Here is a 13,820-nt window from a genome sequence, read left to right on the forward strand (position 1 = left end):
GGATTAATAATAAAATTTGAAATATTAGTACAGCAGCAAAAGTTGACATTGCTGATGGTGATAAAGTGATTCGTGTTATATTAATGTTATGTTTTCAAACTCAAAGAAGATAAAATATAATTTTGTTAGGAAAAAGCTGTGCTACTTTAATATGTAAAATAGTGGCTTAGCATGAAGAATCAAAATGGTGAAATTCCAAGGTGATTCATAATTGTATAATGGGTAAGAATATTTTGAAAATTATACAAAAGTGTTTTAAAGAAGTAAATTTTAAACATATTTTTTTCTTTTTTCTGATGGTACTGGGGTTTGAGCTCAGTCTTGTGCTTACTAGGCAAGTGGTCTACCACTGGAGCCGTGATTCAGTCATTTTTGTTTTAGTGTATTTTTCAGATAGGCTTATATGCTTTTGCCTTGGTCCATCCAGGTACCATAATCCACCTACTTCTGCTTCCCAGGTAGCTAAAATTATAGTCATGAACACTCAGTCCCAGTTTGGTTTCCAAGATAGGGTCTTGCTTACTTCTTTGCCTGGGCTGGCCTTGAACTGTGATCTATTCAACTTTCTCCAATGTTGCGGGGATTACAGATGTGAGGCACCATATGTAACTGAAATGTTAAATATTTTAGGTATCGTTTTGGCTCATTTCTTCTTCTTTGCACCAATGTCACATAGAATTAGACTGTTATGTTGTCAACATGACAATTTACATTTAAATTCTATTTTGCATATTGGTCACTGAAAAATGCTTCAGTCAGTTTCAGAATCTAAGAAAAAAGCCAACTTCAAATTATTTGGCTATTTCCATGATGCAAAATTATAATTTGTGCAATTTATTCCTTCATCACCTATTTGGCACTTTTGTCAGAATAAAAAAGTATCTTTGAAGAAGATTGTTGGTGCATGAATACTTAGTCACACAGTTACTTTAATTTACATGCACTGCATATAGCTGTATATTGTAATAATCAAATACACTTATGTAAAATATAGTATAAATATCTCATTAAAGTAGTGATATTGTTAAATGTGTGTGTTCTGTGTTTCATTATAGTACTCTAGTAGAATACCATTTAATAGTATAAAATGGCTAGTCATTATTGTGAATGCCCTTGCTGTTCTAAAAATAAATTTTAACATGTAAGTTTTGGCTTGTTCATATGGCATAGAGTGGAAGTTGTCAGTTTTTTTCAAATATTCCATAGCATATCTTTATTAATTCTTACACATTGATTCTTAACGCAATTTCTTACTCTTGTGTTTGTCTGGAGGGCTGTGTGTTTGCTACCAGAACCTACCTTCTTGTAGAGAAAAATCTGGGGATTTATGTTCCTCCATGCACAGAATTTAAGTTGTCTCTGATGGGTGGATTAGTATAAAACTCCAAAATGTCATCTGTAATTGAGGCACTCAGCAGTCACCTACACTGTCTTTAGAATTTTCCTGTGGAGTCAAACTCAAATTTGGAGCTGTCATTGCACCTCTCTGTCCTATTTTGCTTTTTCACTATCCACTATCTTTATAATCAATCACTTTGGCCTGTCATCTTCTTAGGGTCTCTTTCTGGAGAAATCAAACAGTTTGGCAGCTTTATTTCATGCTTATAATTAGAACAATTGACCATTTCTTTCAAAAGTACTCATTTTCATCTTTCCTTCTATTAAAATTCTTGTCCAGCTTCCACTTAATATATAATAATTGATGACTTCTAAAATTTTCATGATGAGATTATGCAGTTGACTTTTTGGGGGGGATATTGAGGGTTGACTCCAGGGACTTGTTAGGTAGATGCACTACCACTTCAGTGAGTACTCAAGACATTTTTTCATTAGTTGTTTTTGAGACAGGGTTTCAGGGTCTTGCTTTGTTTCCAGGCTGGCCTGGTTCGCAATTCTCCTATTAATGCTTCCTGGCCTATGTAGGTTGACAGCCTTGCACTACTGTGCCCAAACATTGGTTGAGACAGGGGCTTGCTAACTTTTGCTCAGGTTGGCCTTGAACCATGATCCTCCTGGTCCCCCCCTCCACCCCCCGCCAAGTATCTATGATTACAGGGTGGAGTCACCCTGACTTTTTTTTTTTTTGTCTTTATTGACTTTATTTTAGTTTTTGTACACAAAGAAAAATCATGTTCATATCCATCATAAACAAAAACTTAAAAAGGCAGAACTAGAAGACATGTGTCCTTCACCAAAGAAAGGCTGTGCTAAAGGTTCCAACCATTTCAATTTTTAAAATAAATATTTTCATTTTCTGATGTCTACTTTCATGTCTTCAGAGTGTCACAGGAAATTGAAGCCTATCATGAATTACAATTTTGTTTAGAGTCCCAGCTCACTGTGTTTGGTAACTTGCCATGCCATATCCAGCTTGGTTAGGAGGAGGTATTACAGGGGGAGGAACTTGTCCTTGGGGAGGCTGAGCACCAAATCCACCCATCCAAACAGCAGAAGGTAATTGATCTACTCCAAATCCTTGTTGATTCCATGGTTGCCCATACACTCTGTAAGGCGGCACTTGCCACCCACTTGCCATATACTGTCCATACTGTTTTTTTTTTTTTTTCATTTTTCTTTTATTATTCATATGTGCATACAAGGCTTGGTTCATTTCTCCCCCCTGCCCCCACCCCCTCCCTTATCACCCACTCCACCCCCTCCCGCTCCCCCCCCTCAATACCCAGCAGAAACTATTTTGCCCTTATCTCTAATTTTGTTGTAGAGAGAGTATAAGCAATAATAGGAAGGAACAAGGGTTTTTGCTGGTTGAGATAAGGATAGCTATATAGGGCATTGACTCACATTGATTTCCTGTGCGTGGGTGTTACCTTCTAGGTTAATTCTTTTTGATCTAACCTTTTCTCTAGTTCCTGGTCCCCTTTTCCTATTGGCCTCAGTTGCTTTAAGGTATCTGCTTTAGTTTCTCTGCCTTGAGGGCAACAAATGCTAGCTAGTTTTTTAGGTGTCTTACCTATCCTCACCCCTCCCTTGTGTGCTCTCGCTTTTATCATGTGCTCATAGTTGTGGGTTTCCATACACTTGGCTCCACTGGCCCCACTGACTATAGTCAACCTGTTGGAAGTTTTTAGTCATATCAGGAGATTCTTTACCCCAATAGCATTTAACCACATGTCCTTCAATTGTAGTACCATTTACCGAAACAATGGCATGGGCTGCACTTTCATGAGTCGAAAATCTGACAAAGAGTTTTTCTCTGGAAAAACTCTTATTTCCATAATTTGTCCAAATGGTGAGAATGTCTGTCTCATAAGCTGATCTGTTAGCCCTGAAGCAATTTCTCCACAGTACACAGTACAGTTTTTTGGACTTGACTGGTTTACTACATCTTCAAATCTTAACTGCTTAGTGTTGTTTTCTTGTGTACTTTTAGGTGCAGGTGGTTTACCTGTGGCCCAATTTGTTCTGATTTGTCGACCACCTAACCACTGACCTCCCATATGCACAATTGCATTTTCTGCATCCAGTTTGTTATAAAAAGATATAAAACCATAGCCTTTGGATTTTCCAGTTGCCATGTCCTTAACTACCCAAGCTTCCGATATTTTACCAAAGGGGGAAAATGCTGATTTGATATCTTCTGTTGTAATTTCTGGACTCAAATCCCCAACAAACACATGGAAGTGATTGGAAGTATCTTTTTTCTGGCTACTTGGTGTTGTTGCCCAGTTTACTTTGACCTCCTTTCCCAAAATTTTTCTCCCATTCATAGCAGCTAATGCAGCAGCTGCATCTCTGTGTTCATAAAATTCCACAAAGCAATATGGGTCATTGCTTGTATGCTGCAAAACAGAAAATCCGACAGAAGAGTTGACCCTTCTGCTATCGGGTTGGAAAGAAAGGATTTAAGAGTAAATAAAAAGCTCAAGTTGGACTGGTCCATTTTTCCTTTTACTCCTCCTTCTTCTGCTCTGGGGTCTCTAAGGGAAACACTGATAATTAAGTAAAACAAACAGGAGTCCAATAGCAGAGCTCTGTTATCATTTTATAGCTTTTACAGGGTCCAATTTGACTGAACAACTGAAGTATAAGGACTTCTGTCACATCCCAGGAGAGGTTACCTACGTATCTAGGCTATAACCACCATATTGTTTTCTGAAGATAGAACCATATGTCTTAGCTTGTGTGTGTCTGCAGGAAAAAAACCTCACTAGTAACACACAGGAATTTTAAGAAAACAGGTTAAGATAAGCTTTAAGAGTATAATTCTTTTTAAACATACTAGCCACTTGAAAACCTAGTCCATAGATCACAATGCAAAATACAGAATCTCCATAAACAAAATGCTATTAATAGCAACCTCTAAAATTATGTTCAGAGTTTCTTCACATTACTTGTATCTAAAAAAAAAAAAAAAAAACCTTTGAGGAGAAATATATAAAAGTGCATTCCTTTAAAAGTCATTATGCATTATTTTTACTCTACCAAAAATACCAAGAAATATTAGTTTTTATCCCAAGGTTTTACATTTGAACATTTTAAAATATACGTGTATAAGTAAACAAACTGCAGCAGGTATGACAATGCCTGCCTACAAAGTAAATCAGGACTAAAAAAAAAAGAAAGAACTTAATACCAATTTAATGAAAGAAGTATAACCACTGTAAAATAGTTACTGAGTACCTCTTATGATCCAGGTAGTGAACTAAGTACTGGAGGGAAAAACCTAGGAAGATGTAGTAGTCCTTGTCTAAAAAAAGAAAAAAAAAAAGTCCCTTCCCATGGATAACAGTGGAAGAAGACAGTGAGAGGAAAAAGGAAGACAAGAGCAAATATGTATCGACATACCAGAACAGAGCTTAAGATGTTTATTTACTCATCTATGTATGCATCATATTTTTAGCAACTGTAAACACACAGACAACTTAAGTGTGTTTCAGAGAAAGAGGTTGGAGAAGGTAAGGATATGAAACAAGTAACAAAGAATTAGCTCATTAGTCCACTGGAGAGCTGCTAGAAATGAAGACAAGGTAGATGTAAAGCGAACTATATGAAAAAGATATTGAAAAAGCATTTTAAGCAGGACAAAAACCAGTAATTCCTTTTTTAAGGAACAAACAGATACAGTTAATGAAACATGGGCCATGAGAATTTACCAATTATTCAGTAGCTATTATGATGCAATGATGACATTTCAGATATTTTAGATACAATGTAACTGTTATCTTCCTTAAATACATGCTTAGCTAGGCCCTAAATGTGCCTTTTCCCAGATGCTGTCATCAAAGTACACACTGCTAACTAAATATCCAGCCTTGGCTTCAACAGATGTTTAAGGACAAATTTCAAGTTTGTCTCAATTCTCTCTTTTCTGGGAAGAGAAGGCAGAAATGAAAGATAACACAAAACATAAAAGTTCTATTAAGCAAGCTTTTTATTTAGGCATCTTACGTTCTTTGGGCTTCAAATTCCCTAAAAAGGATGGCAAATACTTTGATGACATTAAGAGAAATAGGAATAAAGAGTACAGACTGGAAAAAAAAAATCAGCATTGAATGTCTCCCTTTACTGAGCACACTTTCATGGGTGGGAGTGAAGCTTTCAGAAGCTAGTCAAACTTTCGGAGTGCCCATTCACCTTCATCTAGTTCCCAAAAAGTCCTTTCCCCATCAGATAAGTCCAAGTGGACTATGAGCCTATCAATACCGGCAGAGGTAATGGAACAGGCAGCAATCTGACTCCTTGCGCTGCAGGTAGGAGCAGTGGGCCTCGAGATGCTGGGGAAAGCCGAAGATGCTCAATTTAAACACTGAATTCGAGATTACTCAGACTGTCAAAAAAATTAAAAAGTAAAGATGCAGTAGAAAGCAAAGAGCAGCCACACTACTGGGAAAAGAACGCAAATGGCTGAGTCATCACTCTTCCTTGGGGAAAGGAAGCAAACTCGAACGAAGTGGTTGGAGGATGAAGTTCATTCATTAACACTGGGCTCCAGGTAAACAGCAACAGCAAGATCGCACAAAAAGCACCCGGAAGACACGCATGGAACAGCGAGTGAAGACATCGCTTAATCCAACCCCGGAGGCCTCGGCGCACAAACAGATTAGGAAGCGGCAACACCGGCAGAGCCAAGGGAATCCAACAACTGCATGTCAGTTTGGCTTTAGCGAGTGCTCAAAGTAAACTTCGTTACCCAAGAAGGGGGAAAGAGAGCGAACGAGCGAGCAAGCTCAGCGGCCAGAGGCCTCACCCTGACTTTTTAAAGCTGGAAATTTCCGTGTAGTATGCTCTTGAAACTGGGTTACTGAGCACAGTGTTGCAATATTCTGTACAAGAGCATATGGAAGATAAGCATAAAGGAATATAGTCGGGAAATTATTTTCTGGATTAAGTCACTTGAAGGTGGAAAATAAAAGTTTAGTAGCTCATAATTTTTGCATGATAAGAAAGCATTTGTTTAATAATCATCTAAGAAATTTATTGAGAATACACAATATTTTTATAAACTTTACATTTTTTGATATAAGTATACATTGCATATATGTGCTTATGGGCTGAAAATTTGCACCTCAAATTCATATGTTTAAATACTAACAGATCCTTCCTAGGAAGGTGGGTATCAATGGGGTAGGAAAGGGTGTGGGAGAATGAATATAGTGCAAATACTGTGTACACATGTATGTAAATGGAAAAATGATACATGTTGAAACTGTTCCAGGAATGGAGAGGAGGGGAATAAAAGAGAATTGTGGAGGGTGTGAATTTAAGGATGATATATTTTATATATTGCAAGAGCTTTTGCAACTGTTACAATGTACCCCCACTCAGCACAATAAAAAAGAAACATGTACAATAAATAAACAAATACTATATACCAAGGTGAAAACATTATAGAGAATTTTTGGCAGTGATTAATACCTAAGGACAGAGTCCCTAGAACTGGGATTAGGTCTGCTATAAAATAGTCCAAATGGGAATTTTATTTACCCCTTCCATAGAGCTGTAAGAAAGTGAGATAATAGCTAGAAGCTATCACTTATGAATAAAAAAGTGAACTTTCCACAGACACTGAATCTCCTGGTGAAGATCTTGAACTTCCCAGCTTCCATACTGTGAAAAATAAATCTTTGTGTTTATAAGCTACTTGGTTTATGTTATTTTATTGTACCAAATCAAATAGTCTAAGATGACATCTATGTATTTATCATTTTGTTTTTGTGTACACATTTACACATTCATGAACTCTATAAAAACTTAAAAAACATTAAAAATACAAAAATCCGATTGTCATTCCCCAATCTTCTGGCACCCTCATTTGCTACAACTTTCTCAAAGACCTCAAGAGTCTCTTGCCCACATCAGATAATCAAATTCTCTTATCCATCAGCAAATAAAATATGAAATAATTTACAATTGTTTTCTGTATCAAATTAGGCCTACATTCCCCATCTTTTAATTTCTTTGTAAAAGCTCATTAACCACATGAATTACATGAAAAGCTACATTTGGTTTATGCCATATGATGAGTGCCTTTCTTAATGTTTTTATTCCTTAATCCTTTATTATTCAGAAATATAAATAGATGGATAGATAGCTAGACAGATAGATATGCATTCTTTCACATATTTTGAATAATGTGTGGTTATAACATACTTACTAGTCACATATATTATATGTCAATTGATAATAAAAATAAGAAAAAATGCTTAGTTGCTTCCAGCTTGCCTCATTGAATTTATTAAATAAAAATACAGTGTGAATTTACTTTTTGTATTTTCTTTGTTTACCTGCAATTCCTACCTATTTGTATTTTGGAGGGATTTTCTTGACATTGGCTCTCCGAATATTTTCTATCCACTTTACAAAAATATAAGATAAATGAGTGATATGAGACATTTCTTTCCACTGTAGTGAATCCCCAAATTAGATAAAAATAATTTTTAAAAAGTGTCATCTACTTAACATATATTTCTTTGGTGAAAATTGACTCTAACATCATCATTTTTTAATTTTCTGAAGAAAAGAAATTGTTTGAAAATCAGAAATTAATCACTCTTTTTTAGCTATTTACCATTTTCATTATATTTAAATGTGTCAAATTAGGAAATTAACAATTTATTGTTTGTGTATTTATATAACTAGATCACATTAACAAACAGTGTATTTGGAATAAAAAAATCATGAATTGCAAAAGTCAATATGATGGATTCATTCAAAGAATCCTAATGAACCATGTATCTACATGCAGTTGGTAAAAAAGTAAAGAAGACATAAGCAAGACAAATATGTGCATGCTGTCTGGTCTTTTCTACTATATAAGGAAAATAGCTAAATATATGTAAATCAATGTATAAATCATATAATCCCAAATTCCCAAGTAGGAATAAAAACTTAAACAAGTTAGCTACTAAAATCTGGTAATTCTAACTGCATGACAATATTTTTTAAATTACTGACACTCTAACTCCACTCTCACATTTTTAAAAATTTAACTGAACTGGAGAATGGCAAAAGGTATATATCTTTTTTAATTTGTTTTATTATGTTACCCAGGTGATGGTGTTTTATTGGAATTATAATTACAAAGGTCTTCAAATGATTTTATGTTTTCTACTTTAGTGAAGTTGTGTTTATAAAAATTCCATTTAAACACATCATTTAATAATGATAAAGGGCAAACTACGAAAATAATGTGAAAAGTATTGTAGTGGAGAAGTAGAATCTATTTCAAAGCCTCTGAGGCAGAGTGAGCCATGGTTGAAAGAAAAGAATGAAGGCTGGTACAGCTGGAGCATGGTGAAAGCCTAGAGCCTATGAGATGAGGTCAGACAGATCAACATTAGAACATGAGGTCCATGTAATCCACAGTAAGGGGAGTTATGTGTTTCTCCTCAATACAACTGAAAGTCATTGAAGTATTTTAACTAAGGAGATGTGATCTGATTTCTGTTTAAAAAGTTACTTACAGTTATATGGAAAATAAACAGATGAATTCAAAAGTGGAAAGGAGAAGGCCATTTGAAAGCTATGGTGTATTTGGGAAGTGAGCTATTTCTTTAAATAGCCAGCATGCCAACGATTGTGATATGCACAATAGTACATGATGGCAATTTATAACAAGGGAGTCAGAAACTTGTAGACTAACATTGATGGAAAATAGTAACATGGATGAGTGATAAGCTGGACACAAATAAGATGACATCTCAACTGTAAAACTTAGCTGGCCTCACCTTAAATTAATGTAGAATTCAATTGCAGAAACTCAGTGAAAAAAAGCAAAACAACAAAACCTCATTGTTAAAATCATCTTTCTTAATATTATTGTGCTCCTTTGTGCAACAGATACTTTATACTAGTAAGACTGTATTCATTTGTAAAGTTTCTTCTCTGTTTTATCAATTGAAGTAGAAACAGTGATCTCATTTCAATATAACAGTGCTCAAATAGTGTGAATTTCTACACTATTATTTATAGGAAATCATCATGGGAGGAATACAAAAACAGTAAAATCTCCTATAATTAAATGCCATCTTTTGGTTTTTGATGAATGAATTTGAATTTGATTCTCTTAGCCAGTTGATACACAAAGTTAAATACAGCAACATATACATATACAGAAGAATTTTCTTTTATTTTCGGACACCAGATTTTTTCAAATTTTTATGTCCTATTGTTGTACTCGCTGGGTGTATATTGTGAAATTTATAAAACTTCTTATAATAAATCAAATATATCATATTTGAATTCACTCTTTCCATTATTCTCCCTTATCCTCTTCTCCCCCCATTCCTGGAATAGTATCAACAGTTATCATTTTTCCATTTACATACATGTGTACACAGTATTTGCACTATATGCACCCTCCCACACTCTTTCTTCACCTCCTCCCCCATCCCACTCCCACTGCTATCCACCCCCTCACAAGGGACCTGTTTCACCCTCTTGTTCTGTGATTTTGCAAAAGAAAAAAAAAATGAACTTTTTCCTTATTCATGATAGCTATACAGGGAGTTTCCTTGTGACATTTCCATGGATGTATGTATTACAACCTGAATTGATTCATCTCCTGTATTTTTCTTCTTTCTACCTTAGTCCCCTTCTTATGGTGATTTGAACAGTTTTAAAAATTTTTATTCATTTTTGTAAAGAGAGTACATCAACCACATTCACCTTCTTAATTTCCTTCTTTTAACCTCCCTCTCACTTTTGTGACCTCCCATTAGGGTGATCTGTTTTTCAAAAATACTGCAGTATTTGTAGTAGTTCTATATTGCACAGGAGAGAGAAAACATGAGGCTTTGGCCTTCTGAACCTGGTTAGCTTCACTTAAGATGATGCTCTCCAGTTCCATTCATTTACCTAAAAAATCACAAAATTTTTCTCCTTTGTGGCTGAATAAAATTCCTTGTACATAATTACCACATTTTCTTAATCCATTCAACAGTAGTGGCACATCTTGGTTGTTTCCATAGCTTCACAATAGTCCTATTCTGCCTTCCTGTTCTCCAATTATGTAAAAGAAAAATCACAAAAGATAAAATGAAAAACAGAACGTTTTGCTAGTTGAGATCAAATTAGCTACACAAGGAGTTTCCTTGTGTTTTCCCCATGCATGTAATATGTGTATTATAGACCCAGTTGATTCACCTTTTCCAGTCCTCTTCACTCCTCCCTACCCTGCTTCCCATGGTGGCCCTGGCCAGTTTCAAATTTCTATATTCATTCCTATACAGTGAGTACATCAACCACATTCAAGTTTTTGGTTGCCTTCCCTTGCCCTATCCCTCCTGTACATGGCCTCCCCTTAGTTTAACCCATGTCCCATAATATTGCTGCATTTGGTTTAGGTCTGCAATCCACATATGAAGGAGGACATGTTGTTTTTGGCCTTCTGAGTCTGGCTAACTTCACTTAAGATGATGTTATCCAATTCCATCCAATTACCTACGAATGACAAACTTTCATTCTTCTTTGTGGCTGAGTAAAATTCCACTGTGTATAAATATCACATTTTCTTAATCCATTCGTCAATAGTGGGGCACCTTGCTTGCTTTCATAACTTAGCTATTGTGAATACTTCGGTCCTTATTTTAATATTTCTCTCCTTCTGCTAGTTTTGGATTTAGTTTGTTCTTGTATTGCTAGGAGTTTGAGATGCAGTATTATGTCATTTATGTAAGATGTTTCTGTGTTTTTAATATATGCACTCATGGTTATAAAATTTCCCCTTAGGATTGCCTTTGCTGTGTCCCATAGGATCTGATAGGTTGTGCTTTCATTCTCATTAAATTTCAGGAACTGTTTAATTTCATCCCTTATTTTTTCATTGACCTACTGATCATGAAGCAATGTGTTGTTCAGTGTCCAGGTATTTTCTACTGTTTCTTTAGTTGTTGAGTTCCAGTTTTATTTTGTTGTGTTCAGACAGTAAGCAGGGGTTATTTCAGTTTTCTTATCTTTGTTAAGACTTGCTTTGTGCCAAAAAAAAAAAAAAAGGCCTAATCTGGAGAAAGTTCATGGGCTTCTGAGAAGAATGTGTATTGTATTGTTGCAGGATGGAATACTCTGTAGACTTCTGTCAGGTCCATTTGATCCATGATGTTATTCAATTCTAGAGTTTTTTTGTTGAATTTTTCACTTGGATGATGTATCTATTGGAGAAAGAGGAGTATTGATGTCTCCCAACACCACTCTGTGTGGTCTATCTATGTTATTAAGTCCTGTAGTAAATATGTTTAATGAAGTTGGATGCACCAATATTGGGCTTATATAAGTTAACAATCGTTATTTTTCTTCATGGATTTTTCTTTTATTAGTATGAAGTTTCCTTCTTTGTCTCTTCTAATTTAGGTTTGAAATTTACTTTACTTGACATAGCTATTGCTATTATTGCCTGTTTTCTGGGGCCATTAGCTTGGTAAATGTACTCTTTCACAGTAAGGCAATGTTTGTTTCTGTCTGTAAAGGTGAGTTTCTTATAAATGACAGATTGGTCGGTCTTTCTTTGTAATCCAGTTTGATATTTGGTGTCTTTTAGTGGAGGAGTTGAAGCCATTAGCATTCAGTGTTAATATTGAGAGGTATATGGTGATTCCTGCCAGTTAGTTGTTTTTATTGTGTAAGGGTTTGTGTGTGTGTAACTAATTCTATGCTATTCTCTAATTACTTGTCTGCTGTTCTCCTGATGTTTAATAATTCCCACTTTTTCATAATTATGTTTGTTTTCATCTTCTGTGTGTAGGATTTTTTTCAGAATCTTCTGCAGTGGTGGCTTAGTGGTCATACATTATTTTTGTTTTCGTTTATCATGGAAGATTTTTGCTCATCCTTCTATTATGAATGATAGCTTTTCTGGGCAGAATATCCTAGGACTGAAATTGTTTTCTTTTGGTGCTCAGAATACCTCTCTACATGCCTTTCTTGTTTTTAAATTTTCTGTTGAGAAATTTGCTTCTTTTTTTTGACTAGCTTAGTTGTTAGCTAGATTGTTGTAATATTTCTTTTCACTGACCTGCAAAAAACTTAGCAATAACAAATTAATAGATTCAATGCTAGAACACCTTATATACGTAATATATAAAACCCCTTGGTGAAATTATTGATAAACAGTGGTATTGGGGAAATAACAGTTGATTGCATAGAGATACTTAGGTATTTAAAAACATGGTATTAGAAGACTGGCAGGGTGGGGAATAGGGCAAGGGAGAGGAGAGATATGAGGTGTGGAGTATACAGGAAAATAAAACCCCAATGTGTGTAAAGGTATAGTTCAGTCATTATGGAGGAGGGTTCTTTTGCCAGGTATTACAGAGAGATAGAAGGATGGGGGTAATGTGTAAAGCTGCTATAATAGGTTATAAAGTGAGTGATCAGTGTGCAGGAGGTAGGGACAGTGGGGAGAAAGGGAAGACAAGGAGAGGAAGGTAAAGAGAAGGGGGAAGAGAGGGAAGGAAAAGAAGAAGAAAAATTGGGAGAGAAAGGAAAGTGGAAAAAGAAAGGGTTAAGCAAATTGATATGGGACAGAATGGAAGAGGGAGATAGGCAAAATAAGTTTAAGAAAACCCCTATATATATATTCCAAATTTTCCTTGAGATGGAGATGGAGAAGAACGTGTTCCCTCTCAGTTCAGTGAGTGTTCTGGCCACTTTGCTGTACCTCCAATTCAGGTGTTGAAATTTTTGACAGGGTCTTTCTCTCTATCTCTGCTCCTTCTTAAGGTTGTTATGCTGGACTATGTGATAATGGATGCTGCCCCTGCCTATCAGACAATTTTAGGGGAGATCCACTCAGGGTATTTTAGCTAAGGCTTTTCTTGGTGAGATGAGCCTTCTGGTATAGGTGGGCTCCCCAAAGTCCTCCTATGAAGAGCTAGTATGTGAGCTATTACCCACCTATACTGCCCACAGGACAAGTCTCAGAGCTGGAATTGAGCTTTCTTGTCAAATGCTTTTCTCTTGGAAGTCGGTCAGTTTCAGCTCATTTCCATTTTCTTCAAGGTGGTTGAATGTGTTATTGTTTTCCCCAGACTGCAGCTTGGACTTCCCACCCCTCACAAGCTGGATCCACTCAGTGTTTTGTCTCATACCCACCAGGCAGAGTTGAAACATTCTCTCCATTTATTTGGCCACCAGTTTTCTCCAGTAGGTGCGCAATATTCTCACCAGCCATGCTGGACTATGTGGCACCCTCCAAGGCAGATTACACATTGTGCTCATCTAGTGGGTTTACATTTTCACTCAGTGGAATCAAGTCAGCTCCAGGATAGTGGAAGCAGTAGACTGAAGTTCTGTGTCTGGAAATTATAGCAGGTCAAGGACATCCCAGATTCTTGCAGAACTCCTTTTGCTGTTCTCTGTGTTAT

General features: G+C 36.0%; 1 pseudogene; it reads right to left on the reverse strand.

The window, feature by feature from the left end:
- Window positions 1–2,081: 2,081 nt before the first annotated feature.
- On the reverse strand, window positions 2,082–3,857 carry LOC109678641 (nucleolysin TIAR-like; annotated as a pseudogene).
- Between the last annotated feature and the right edge of the window lie 9,963 nt (window positions 3,858–13,820).

The sequence above is a fragment of the Castor canadensis genome, chromosome 10 (assembly GCF_047511655.1).
Source record: "Castor canadensis chromosome 10, mCasCan1.hap1v2, whole genome shotgun sequence".
NCBI classification, from domain to species: domain Eukaryota; kingdom Metazoa; phylum Chordata; class Mammalia; order Rodentia; family Castoridae; genus Castor; species Castor canadensis.